At 44.8% G+C, this 13,380-nt stretch overlaps 1 protein-coding gene across 1 annotated transcript in view; it reads left to right on the top strand.

The window, feature by feature from the left end:
- Positions 1-8,964: 8,964 nt before the first annotated feature.
- The window catches only part of LOC142908119 (putative carboxypeptidase X1), a gene marked incomplete at its 3' end in the record, with an annotated part of 62,024 nt that continues 57,608 nt past the window's right edge, over positions 8,965-13,380 (top strand). The window contains exon 1 of the mRNA XM_076058379.1: positions 8,965-9,677. The remainder of the gene's footprint in view (positions 9,678-13,380) is intronic.

Consider the following 13,380-nt stretch of genomic DNA (forward strand, 5'->3'; position numbering starts at 1 on the left):
TCCATCTCTTCTCTAGCCCGTGCCGTGCCCGATTAGCCCCCTCGATCCGGCCAAACAAAAGCTGTTTCGGCATGCGGTGGCTGGGCATGCGGGCTACATGACCCAGCCATCGCAGCCTTGCCTGCCGGAGGAGCTCACCGATGGGACCTTGCCCAGATCTTTCAAGGATTTGTGAGCTCCTCACACAATCCAGCCTGGTTAAACCCAGGATGGATCGTAGACAGGCCAGCCTAAATGTTTCTAACCGGCGAAGATGTTCCATTAGGGGGGTCCACGTTTCGCAAGTGTAGAGAAACCACGACTTAAATATATAACACACACTACTCGATCACACACACACCACTCACAATCACACACACAATCACACACTCCACTCACAATCACACACCACTCACTCCACAATCACACACTACTCAATCACACACACACACCACTCACAATCACACACAATCACACACACTCCACTCACAATTACACACACTCCACTCACAATCACACACGCACTACTCAATCACACACTCCAAAATCACACACACTACTCAATAACACACACTCCACTCACACAACACTACTCAATCACGCACACACTACTCACAATCACACACTACTCAATCACACACACACACACACCACTCACACTCACACGCACTACTCAATCACACTCACACACACACCACTCACACTACTCAATCACACACACACACCACTCACAATCACACACAATCACACTCACACACTACTCAATCACACACACTACTCAATCACACACACTATTCAATAACACACACAATCACACAACACAATCACACACTATTCAATCACACACACACACATTCCACACTCCACTCACACACACTCCACACACAACACACACACACACCACTCACAACACTACTCACACACACTCCACTCACACACGACTCACACTCCACTCACACACTACTCACACACAACACAATCACACACACTACTCAATCACACACACAACACAATCACACACACACACCTCACAATCACACACACTGCTCAATCACACAACACAATCACACACACAACACACACACCAATCACACACTCCACCCACACACAACATAATCACACACTACTCAATCACACACAACACAATCACACACTCCACTCACACACACTCCACACACAACACAATCACACACATTCCACACACAACACACACACCAATCACACACACAACACACACACCTCACACACACAACACACACACACCAAACCACACACAAACCAATTACACACACTCCACTCACACACAACACAATCACACACACACTCAATCACACACACACAACACAATCACACACACCACTCACACACAGACCACACACAACACACACGCACACAACACAATCACACACGCCACTCACAACACAATCACACACACTCCACTCACACACAAGACAATCACTCACACACTTCTCAATCACACACAACACAATCACACACTCCACTCACACTCCACACACACCACACACACCACTCACACACACCACTCACACACACTCCACACACAACACACACACCAATCACACACACAACACAAACACGCCACTCACACACAACACACACACACCACACAAACTCCACACACACACACACCCCTCACACACAACACACACACACACACCACTCACAAAAACACTCAACACACACCACTCACAAACACACACACACCACTCACACACCACTCACAAACACACACCACTCACACACAACACACCACATACACAACACCCTCCACACACAACACACACACACCACTCACACACCACTCACAAACACACCACTCACACACACACAACACACACAACACAACACACCACTCACACAACACACCACACACACAACACACACACCAATCACACACTCACCAGAACTGTGAGAGGAACATACAAGCTCCACTCTGGCATCTCACCAGTCACATGCTTGGAAGTCGGCACGGATTTGCTCTGCCAAGTAAATTGTTCATGCTCTGGATGGCAAACTCATTTCTTTATAGTCACTCTTTGTCTTCACTACTATACACTACTATATACTACGCTAATATACACTACTATACACTACACTATACACTACTATACACTACACTATACACTACTATACACGACACTATACACAACTATATACTACACTAACATACACTACTATACACTACACCACTATACACTACTATACACTACACTACTATACACTACACTATACACTACTATATACTACACTATACACAACTATACACTACACTAATATACACTACACTACTATACACTACTATACACTACTATATACTACGCTAATATACACTACACTATACACTACTATACACAACTATATACTACACTTCTATACACTACTATACACTACACTACTATACACTACACTATACACTAAACTACTATACACTACACCACTATACACTACTATACACTACACTACTATACACTACACCACTATACACTATACTACTATACACTACACTACTATACACTCCACTACTCTATAGACTACACTACTATACACTACACTATACACTACACTACTGTATACTACACTACTATACACTACTATACACTACACTACTATACACTACACTACTATACACTACACTACTATACACTACACTATACACTACTATACACTACACTACTCTATAGACTACACTACTATACACTACACTATACACTACACTACTGTATACTACACTACTATACACTACTATACACTACACTACTATACACTACACTACTATACACTACACTACTATACACTACACCACTATACACTACACCACTATACACTATACTACTATACACTACACTACTATACACTACACTACTATACACTACTATACAGTGAGGGAAAAAAGTATTTGATCCCCTGCTGATTTTGTACGTTTGCCCACTGACAAATAAATGATCAGTCTATAATTTGAATGGTAGGTTTATTTGAACAGTGAGAGACAGAATAACAACAACAAAATCCAGAAAAACGCATGTCAAACATTTTATAAATTGATTTGCATTTTAATGAGGGAAATAAGTATTTGACCCCCTCTCAATCAGAAAGATTTCTGGCTCCCAGGTGTCTTTTATACAGGTAACGAGCTGAGATTAGGAGCACACTCTTAAAGGGAGTGCTCCTAATCTCAGCTTGTTACCTGTATAAAATACACCTGTCCACAGAAGCAATCAATCAATCAGATTCCAAACTCTCCACCATGGCCAAGACCAAAGAGCTACCCAAGGATGTCAGGGACAAGATTGTAGACCTACACAAGGCTGGAATGGGCTACAAGACCATTGCCAAGCATCTTGGTGAGAAGGTGACAACAGTTGGTGCGATTATTCGCAAATGGAAGAAACACAAACGAACTGTCAATCTCCCTTGGCCTGGGGCTCCATGCAAGATCTCACCTCGTGAAGTTGCAATGATCATGAGAACGGTGAGGAATCAGCCCAGAGCTACACGGGAGGATCTTGTCAATGATCTCAAGGCAGCTGGGACCATAGTCACCAAGAAAACAATTGGTAACACACTACGCCGTGAGGGGCTGAAATCCTGCAGCGCCCGCAAGGTCCCCCTGCTCAAGAAAGCACATATACATGCCCGTCTGAAGTTTGCCAATGAACATCTGAATGATTCAGAGGACAACTGGGTGAAAGTGTTGTGGTCAGATGAGACCAAAATGGAGCTCTTTGGCATCAACTCAACTCGCCGTGTTTGGAGGAGGAGGAGGAATGCTGCTTACAGTGAGGGGAAAAACGTATTTGATCCCCTGCTGATTTTGTACGTTTGCCCACTGACAAAGAAATGATCAGTCTATAATTTTAATGGTAGGTTTATTTGAACAGTGAGAGACAGAATAACAACAATATCCAGAAAACGCATGTCAAATTGTTATAAATTGATTTGCATTTTAATGAGGGAAATAAGTTGGATCCCTCTGCAAAACCCTTGTTGGCAATCACAGAGATCAGACGTTTCTTGTAGTTGGCCACCAGGTTTGCACACATCTCAGGAGGGATTTTGTCCCACTCCTCTTTGCAGATCTTCTCCAAGTCATTAATATTTCGAGGCTGACGTTTGGCAACTCGAACCTTCAGCTCCCTCCACAGATTTTCCATGGGATTAAGGTCTGGAGACTGGCTAGGCCACTCCAGGACCTTAATGTGCTTCTTCTTGAGCCACTCCTTTGTTGCCTTGGCCGTGTGTTATGGGTCATTGTCATGCTGGAATACCCATCCACGACTCATTTTCAATGCCCTGGCTGAGGGAAGGAGGTTCTCACCCAAGATTTGACGGTACATGGCCCCGTACATCGTCCCTTTGATGCGGTGAAGTTGTCCTGTCCCCTTAGCAGAAAAATACCCCCAAAGCATAATGTTTCCACCTCCATGTTTGACGGTGGGGATGGTGTTCTTGGGGTCATAGGCAGCATTCCTCCTCCAAACACGGCGAGTTGAGTTGATGCCAAAGAGCTCCATTTTGGTCTCATCTGACCACAACACTTTCACCCAGTTGTCCTCTGAATCATTCAGATGTTCATTGGCAAACTTCAGACGGGCATGTATATGTGCTTTCTTGAGCAGGGGGATCTTGCGGGCACTGCAGGATTTCAGTCCTTCACGGCGTAGTGTGTTACCAATTGTCTTCTTGGTGACTATGGTCCCAGCTGCCTTGCGATCATTGACAAGATCCTCCCGTGTAGTTCTGGGCTGATTCCTCACCGTTATCATGATCATTGCAATTCCACGAGGTGAGATCTTGCATGGAGCCCCAGGCCGAGGGAATTGACAGTTCTTTTGTGTTTCTTCCATTTGCGAATAATCGCACCAACTGTTGTCACCTTCTCACCAAGATGCTTGGCAATGGTCTTGTAGCCCATTCCAGCCTTGTGTAGGTCTACAATCTTGTCCCTGACATCCTTGGATAGCTCTTTGGTCTTGGCCATGGTGGAGAGTTTGGAATCTGATTGATTGCTTCTGTGGACAGGTGTATTTTATACAGGTAACAAGCTGAGATTAGGAGCACTCCCTTTAAGAGTGTGCTCCTAATCTCAGCTCGTTACCTGTAAAAAAGACACCTGGGAGCCAGATATCTTTCTGATTGAGAGGGGGTCAAATACTTATTTCCCTCATTAAAATGCACATTAATTTATAACATTATTGACATGCGTTTTTCCGGATTTTTTTGTTGTTATTCTGTCTCTCACTGTTCAAATAAACCTACCATTCAAATTATAGACTGATCATTTCTTTGTCAGTGGGCAAACGTACAAAATCAGCAGGGGATCAAATACTTTTTTCCCTCACTGTATGACCCCAAGAACACCATCCCCACCGTCAAACATGGAGGTGGAAACATTATGCTTTTGGGGGTGTTTTTCTGCTAAGGGGACAGGACAACTTCACCGCATCAAAGGGACGATGGACGGGGCCATGTACCGTCAAATCTTGGGTGAGAACCTCCTTCCCTCAGCCAGGGCATTGAAAATGGGTCGTGGATGGGTATTCCAGCATGACAATGACCCAAAACACGGCCAAGGCAACAAAGGAGTGGCTCAAGAAGAAGCACATTAAGGTCCTGGAGTGGCCTAGCCAGTCTCCAGACCTTAATCCCATAGAAAATCTGTGGAGGGAGCTGAAGGTTCGAGTTGCCAAACGTCAGCCTCGAAACATTAATGACTTGGAGAAGATCTGCAAAGAGGAGTGGGACAAAATCCCTCCTGAGATGTGTGCAAACCTGGTGGCCAACTACAAGAAACGTCTGACCTCTGTGATTGCCAACAAGGGTTTTGCCACCAAGTACTAAGTCATGTTTTGCAGAGGGGTCAAATACTTATTTCCCTCATCAAAATGCAAATCAATTTATGACATTTTTGACATGCGTTTTCTGGATTTTGTTGTTGTTATTCTGTCTCTCACTGTTCAAATAAACCTACCATTAAAATTATAGACTGATCATTTCTTTGTCAGTGGGCAAACGTACAAAATCAGCAGGGGATCAAATACTTTTTTCCCTCACTGTACACTACTATACACTACACTACTTTACACTACGTAACTATACACTACACTAGTATACACTACACTACTATACACTACACCACTATACACTACACTACTATACACTGCACTACTATACACCACTACTATACACTACACTACTATACACTACACTACACTATACACTACACTAGTATACACTACTATACACTACACTACTGTACACTACACTACTATACACTACACTAGTATACACTACACTACTATACACTACGCTACTATACATTACACTACTATACACTACGCATCTATACACTACACTACTACACATTACACTACTATACACACGCTACTATACACTACACTAATATACACTACTATACACTACACCACTATACACTACACTACTATACACTACACTATTATACACTACACTATACACTACACTATTATACACTACACTATACACTACACTACTATTCACTACACTACTATACACTACGCTACTATACACTACGCTACTATACACTATACTACTATACACCACTACTATACACCACTACTATAAACTACTATTCACTACACTACTATACACTACGCTACTATACACTACACTACTATACACTACACTACTATACACTGCACTACTATACATTAAACTACTATACACTACACTACTATACACTACACTACTATACACTACACTACTATACACTACAATATACACTACACTACTATACACTACACTATACATTACGCTACTATACACCACACTACTATACACACCACTATACACTACACTATACACTACACTACTATACACTACACTACTATACACTGCACTACTATACACTACACTACTATATACACTACACTACTATACACTACACTATACATTACACTACTATACACTACACTACTATACACACCACTATACACTACACTAAACACTACACTACTATACACTACACTACTATACACTACACTACTATATACACTACACTACTATACACTACACTATACATTACACTACTATACACTACACTACTATACACACCACTATACACTACACTATACACTACACTAATATACACTACGCTACTAAACACTACACTACTATACACTACACTACTATACATTACACTATACACTACACTAAACACTACACTACTATACACTACACTACTATACACTACACTATACACTACACTATACACTACACTAGTATACACTACACTACTATACACTACTATACACTACACTACTGTACACTACACTACTATACACTACACTAGTATACACTACACTACTATACACTACGCTACTATACATTACACTACTATACACTACGCATCTATACACTACACTACTACACATTACACTACTATACACACGCTACTATACACTACACTAATATACACTACTATACACTACACCACTATACACTACACTACTATACACTACACTATTATACACTACACTATACACTACACTATTATACACTACACTATACACTACACTACTATTCACTACACTACTATACACTACGCTACTATACACTACGCTACTATACACTATACTACTATACACCACTACTATACACCACTACTATAAACTACTATTCACTACACTACTATACACTACGCTACTATACACTACACTACTATACACTACACTACTATACACTGCACTACTATACATTAAACTACTATACACTACACTACTATACACTACACTACTATACACTACACTACTATACACTACAATATACACTACACTACTATACACTACACTATACATTACGCTACTATACACCACACTACTATACACACCACTATACACTACACTATACACTACACTACTATACACTACACTACTATACACTGCACTACTATACACTACACTACTATATACACTACACTACTATACACTACACTATACATTACACTACTATACACTACACTACTATACACACCACTATACACTACACTAAACACTACACTACTATACACTACACTACTATACACTACACTACTATATACACTACACTACTATACACTACACTATACATTACACTACTATACACTACACTACTATACACACCACTATACACTACACTATACACTACACTAATATACACTACGCTACTAAACACTACACTACTATACACTACACTACTATACATTACACTATACACTACACTACTATACACTACACTACTATACACTACACTACTATACACTACTATACACTACACTACTATACACTACACTACTATACACTACACTACTATGCACTACACTATACACTACTGTAAACGTCCATACATCACACCACTATACATTACACTGTACACAATACACACGACCTTCTGCACACCAGGCGAGGTAGTCAACATCTCACCCACTCACTCAGACATCGTCAGCGCTTGGGATCGAACCCACGACCTCCTGCACACCAGGCGAGGTAGTCAACATCTCACCCACTCACTCAGACATCGTCAGCGCTTGGGATCGAACCCACGACCTCCTGCACACCAGGCGAGGTAGTCAACATCTCACCCACTCACTCAGACATCGCCAGGGGTCAGGATCGACCCCACGACCTCCCTCTCCATCTCTCTCACTCTCATTCTCACTCCCTCTCTCTCTTCTCACCCCCTCGCTCACTCTCCATCTCCCACTCTCATTCTCTCTCTCTCCACCCCTCTCTCCATCTCCATCTCTCTCCATCTCTCTCCACCCCTCTCTCACTCTCAATCTCTCTCTCTCTCTGCAACTCTCTCTCTCCACCCCTCTCTTTGTCCATCTCCATCTCTCTCCAACTCTCTCCACCCCTCTCTCTGTCTAACTCTCTCTCTCTCTCCACCCCTCTCTCTCCATCTCCATCTCTCTCCAACTCTCTCTCTCTCCACCCCTCTCTCTGTCTAACTCTCTCTCTCTCTCTCCAACTCTCTCTCTCCAACTCTCTCTCTCCACCCCTCTCTCTCCATCTCCATCTCTCTCCAACTCTCTCTCCACCCCTCTCTCTGTCTAACTCTCTCTCTCCACCCCTCTCTCTGTAACTCTCTCTCTCCAACCCTCTCTCTGTCTAACTCTCTCTCTCTCTACCCCTCTCTCTCCATCTCCATCTCTCTCCAACTCTCTCTCTCTCTCCACCCCTCTCTCTGTAACTCTCTCTCTGTAACTCTCTCTGTCTAACTCTCTCTCTCCACCCCTCTCTCTCTACCCCTCTCTCTCTCTCCAACCCTCTCCACCCCTCTCTCTCTCTCCACCCCTCTCTCTGTCTAACTCTCTCTCTCTCTGCATCTCCCTCCACGCCTCTCTCTGTAACTCTCTCTCTCCATCTCTCTCTCCACCCCTCTCTCTCCAACTCTCTCTCTCCACCCCTCTCTCTCCATCTCCATCTCTCTCCAACTCTCTCTCTCCACCCCTCTCTCTGTAACTCTCTCTCTGTAACTCTCTCTGTCTAACTCTCTCTCTCCACCCCTCTCTCTCTCTCTCCAACCCTCTCCACCCCTCTCTCTGTCTAATTCTCTCTCTCTCCATCTCTCTCCACGCCTCTCTCTGTAACTCTCTCTCGTTCTTGGGATAGGCGCCCGTTGTTTTAGTCGCTGTCTGCAGTTCGCCGCGGAAGCTCTTCAAAGTGAGTGCGATTGTGTCTGTGTGTGTGTCTGTGTGTCTGTGTGTTTGTGTCTGTGTGTGTGTGTCTGTGTGTCTGTGTGTGTCTGTGTGTGTGTGCGTCTGTCTGTGTGTCTGTGTGTGTGTCTGTCTGTGTGTGTCTGTGTGTGTGTCTGTGTGTGTGACTGTGTGTCTGTGTGTGTGTGTCTGTGTGCGTGTGTGTGTGTCTGTGTGTGTGTGTCTGTGTGTGTCTGTGTGTGTGTGTCTGTCTGTGTGTCTGTGTGTGTGTGACTGTGTGTCTGTGTGTGTGTGTCTGTGTGTCTGTCTGTGTGTCTGTGTGTGTGTCTGTGTGTCTGTGTGTGTGTGTCTGTGTGTGTCTGTGTGTGTGTGTCTGTCTGTGTGTCTGTGTGTGTGTCTGTCTGTGTGTGTCTGTGTGTGTGTCTGTGTGTGTGACTGTGTGTGTGTGACTGTGTGTCTGTGTGTGTGTGTCTGTGTGCGTGTGTGTGTGTCTGTGTCTGTGTGTGTGTCTGTGTGTGTGTACTGTGTGTCTGTGTGTGTGTCTGTGTGTGTCTGTGTGTGTGTCTGTGTGTGTGTACTGTGTGTGTGTCTGTCTGTGTCTGTGTGTGTGTCTGTGTGCGTGTGTGTCTGTGTGTCTGTGTGTGTGTGTGTCTGTGTGTGTGGCTGTGTGTGTGTGTGTGCCACTTAGGGAGACAAAGGCGGCCGGGCGTGGTGCTACCCCCCCCCTCCCCCTTGTGTGCCACTGTGCCGGCCTTCACAGCTGCTGCTCGCTAACAGCCCCAACAGTCTGTTACAGACTACACGGGGGATTTTGTCTTTGCTGGTTTCAGTTGAATGTGCGCTGATGTCGAGGGTAAATGGACGAGGTTTAGGACTGTGGCTCATGCAGCTGCATTGGCTGCTTTGGGTACGCGGTCCAGACCTCCCCAGAGATCCTGGCTGACAGAGGAGGTGTTCCGGCTGGCTGAGAGAAAACCACGGGCCCACTGTCATCGGCTACAGAATCCCACGTCGGAGAATGAGGAAGCTTACCGCAGCCTTCGCTCGGAGGTTCGGAGAGCCGTGAGGCGCTGCAAGGATGGGTGGTGGTCGCGGGTTGCTGAGGAGATGGAGTCTGCCTCAGTGGCCCACGAGCACAAATCTCTATTTAACTCCCTTCAAAAAAGTAACCTGCAGCGCCACACCTATTACCATCATTAGGGGAAAAAACGGTGATCCAATTTCCGACCCCCAGGAACAGGTTCGCAGATTTTCTGAGCATTTCTGTGAGGTCCTGGGGGAGGGAAAATCCCTCAGCCAGGAAAACACCATGGCACAAAGTGAGGATGACCCTGCTGAGGCTGCGGTGCCTCAAATATTGGAAGAAGTCACCCCCTGTGAGTGGCTAGCTGAGGTGCCATCTGTTGAGGAAGTACTGAAGGCGATCTGGAGTCCGAGACCAGGAAAGGCAGCGGGCAGAGATGATCTCTCAAGCGAAATGCCGAGGGAGGGTGGCGTTTGTGTCACAGACTGCCCTACTTCGGTAAGGTCACGTAGATAGAAAATCAACAGATCGCGACGTTGTGATCGCAACACAAGCGACCGTCTTCAGGCGAGAGAGAGAGAGCTACTGGAACAAGGCCTTAAGTAGGCCTGAGATGGGTGCGGCCTCAGGGTAAGAGCGCGGGGCTAGAGTTCGTCTGCCTGAGGCTGTGGAAGTGGCTATTGTATTGTGAGAGATTTGCGTGCGAATGCGCGAGCTTAGTACGATTGGCGTGCCAATGCACGAGCTTAGTCTGTCGCATCATCGGTGGCCGAGCGAGAAGGACATCCAGCCGGTCAATGCAAAGACATCCAACCGAATAATGCAGCTCAGAGAGTCAGCTAAAATCGCAGGGAGGATGGAATCATCACAGCCAGTGAAGACTTTACCTGGTTAATAACGTCCTTCCAATGATTGCTCAATTTGTCCCCGTCTTCTCAGTTGAAGTTGTGTCTGTGTTTTGTATATCTGGACGGCTTCATGGACAAATATCTGATGATAGCCAGTGGGTTTGCCGAGTACCTCTGTCTTGTAAAAATCGATTTTGTGTGAGCCGACAGCGTTAAAACAGTGATCAGCAACGGCAGAGGTATTGGTCCTACCGTGTTTAAGATCTGCCTTGTGTTCACGAACGCGGTCCGAGACATGTCGTTTCGTTTCCCCAATGTAACTGCTGCCGTAACCACAACTCGGTTTGTAGACACCAGGGTATTGCATGTCAGGAATCGCATCCTTTACAGATGGGATCAAATCACGGATTTTGTGTACTGTGTTGAAGCGAACCTGGATCTTGTGTTTGTTTAAGATTTTGGAAATAGTTTTGGTAACCCCTGCTATGTACGGTAACGTGATGGTTTTTTTTATTAGCTCCTCAGATGGTTGTCTCCCATGGCTGGGGATGCAGCTTTGCGGATTGTACGGTCCGAGTATCCATTCATCCTGAGGGCTTGGTGTACGTGCTCATGCTCACTGGCTAGGTGGTGCTGGTCGGAGATGCAACGGGCGCTATGGTGTAGTGTTTTGATGAGGGAATTCTTCTGGGCTGGATGGTGGTGGGAGTCAGGCTTGTAGATAGGCATCCGTGTGGGTGGCTTTCCTGTAGACGGAGTGTCCCAACGAACCATCAGGTCTCTTCTCGATCAAAACATCCCAGGAATGGTAGCTTGCCATCCTTTGCCACTTCCATGGTGAATTTGATGGCTGGGTGTATGGTATTGATGTGTGACTGCAAGGATTCATCTTCTTTGGTTCTTTCGGTAAAATCACGTGGAATGAGAATAATGTGTAGGTTTTGACTTTAACATAGTCATTTCCGTGACCAGTCACAAGCTCGCCCCTCAGCTATTTGATATGTAAACCCCCTTTGTCAAGGTGCCTCACTTCTCCCAACCAGCTTAAAGTCGCTACGAATCTTAACAGCGTTCGTTGAAGCTCTGTGGATGTGTAGGCCTTTACTTTAACATCTATTTCTGTGACCAGTCACAAGCTAATCCCTTAGCTATTTCAATGCTAAATTACTAGATGCCTCTGTGGATGTGTAGGTTTTGACTTTAACATAGCCATTTCTGTGACCAGTCACAAGCTAATCCCTCAGCTGTTTGATATGTAAACCCCTTTGTCAAGGTGCCTCACTTCTCCCAACCAGCTTAAAAGTCGCTACGAATCTTAACATCGTTCATTGAAGCTCTGTCGTCCCAACAGGTCTGTTCCTTTCACCTGAAGATGGCCGCTTGCGTTGTGGCCGAAACGTCGTGAGAATTTTATTGTGTTATTTTATTATTTTATTCTCATTCTACGTGACTTTACCGAAATAACCAAAGAAGGTATTGATGTGGTTGAAGAATTGGTTTAGTGCTGGCTGGCCGTGTGGCCAAATGACGAAAGTGTCATCTACGTATCTCGTCCACAAGGAAGGGCGTAGGGTGGAAGTCTGGATGGCATCTGTCTCAAATTTCTCCATGAAAACATTCGCTACCACTGGCGATAAGGGAGAACCCGTTGGGGTGCCTTCAACTTGTTTGTAGAATGTTCCATTCCAGGTGAAGTAAAGTGTTGGTGAGGCAGTGTCTAACCAGGGCCGCTACATCAGCATTCAGTCCTTGTTGGACCAAAATCTTCAATGATTGCAATGGTGTCAGGCACAGGACCAGTTGATTGGTAGGATCTCTATTGATTTGGGTGAATCTGC

This window comes from Petromyzon marinus (genome assembly GCF_048934315.1).
Source record: "Petromyzon marinus isolate PM22_M1 ecotype Great Lakes invasive population chromosome 70 unlocalized genomic scaffold, UKy_Petmar_22M1.pri1.0 chr70_unloc.4, whole genome shotgun sequence".
Taxonomy (NCBI): domain Eukaryota; kingdom Metazoa; phylum Chordata; class Hyperoartia; order Petromyzontiformes; family Petromyzontidae; genus Petromyzon; species Petromyzon marinus.